At 53.7% G+C, this 941-nt stretch overlaps 2 protein-coding genes across 4 annotated transcripts in view; one reads left to right on the forward strand and one right to left on the reverse strand.

Moving 5' to 3' along the window:
- The window catches only part of FAM114A2 (family with sequence similarity 114, member A2), a 27,140-nt gene extending 27,005 nt beyond the window's left edge, over window positions 1–135 (reverse strand). Inside the window, exon 1 of one of the 3 annotated variants that reach the window (XM_014543135.1) lies at window positions 71–135. The gene's annotated coding sequence lies outside the window, so the exon portion shown is untranslated. Of the gene's footprint in view, window positions 1–49 lie in introns of all 3 variants that reach the window. The other 2 variants (XM_014543134.1, XM_014543137.1) reach the window with 2 other exon arrangements.
- Window positions 119–941, forward strand: part of MFAP3 (microfibrillar-associated protein 3) — an 18,307-nt gene continuing 17,484 nt past the window's right edge. The window contains exon 1 of the mRNA XM_005870516.2: window positions 119–202. The gene's annotated coding sequence lies outside the window, so the exon portion shown is untranslated. The remainder of the gene's footprint in view (window positions 203–941) is intronic.

Consider the following 941-nt stretch of genomic DNA (forward strand, 5'->3'; position numbering starts at 1 on the left):
GGCTCCGGGACCCCCCACCCGCCCAGCCTCCTCCCGGGAAGCCCCGTACCCGGCCGGCTGCCACCCTCACCGCCGCCACAGATGCCGACGAGCCGCTCCTACCAACCCGGAAGTACTCCTTCAGCCCGGAGGCAGCCTCGCCTACCCGAGAACACTTCCGGGTCAAGCCGTTCCAGCCGGAAAAGGGCTCGGTGCAGCTATGGTGAGTGAGGTCTCGGTGGGGGTCGCTGCGGGAAGGAGTAGGGGGGCGCTGCTGGGGTAACCTAGGCTTGGGTTCGAGCCTGAGGGTTGGGGTAGACTGTATCCGCCGGGTTTGTTTTGAAGGCGTGGCCTGAGCTGCTGGAGTTCGGCCGTCGTACGTTGGCTGAACGACAAAAACACGCCAGGGCGCCAGGCACTGCCCAGGAGCTAGGGACAGACACACCCGCCCTCAAGGAGTTGACATTTTAGTGTGGAAGCCGAACAGGAAACGGGAGGGGGCTTTGAGGGAGTGGGTGAAAAAAGGTTTCAGAAGGACAGATTGGTAGTTACAGAATAGTCATGGGGATGTAAAGTACAGCATAGGGAACATAGTAATATTGTAATAACTATGTGTGGTGGCAGGTGGTACTGGAAATATGGGGGGCAGGGGACAGCACACTTTGTAAAGTGTGTGATTGTCTAATCACTGTGCTGTACACCTGAAACTAATACAAAATAATAGCAAATGTAAACTGTAATTGAAAAAGGTTTTTAAATAAAAATTCAAAAATCACACCTCTTTAAGTGGGTAGTGAGTGCTTTCAAGAAAATTGAGCAGGATAACGTGACGGAAAGGAGTGAGGAATAAGCCTTATAAAGATCTGGAGAACAGCATTAGAGGCAGAAGAAAGAGCAAGTGCAAAAGCCTTCTGGTGGGAGCAAACTTCGAAAGGTCCAGAAAAGGGGGGTGGGGGGGGGGG

Source organism: Myotis brandtii, unplaced genomic scaffold, assembly GCF_000412655.1.
Source record: "Myotis brandtii unplaced genomic scaffold, ASM41265v1 scaffold32, whole genome shotgun sequence".
NCBI classification, from domain to species: domain Eukaryota; kingdom Metazoa; phylum Chordata; class Mammalia; order Chiroptera; family Vespertilionidae; genus Myotis; species Myotis brandtii.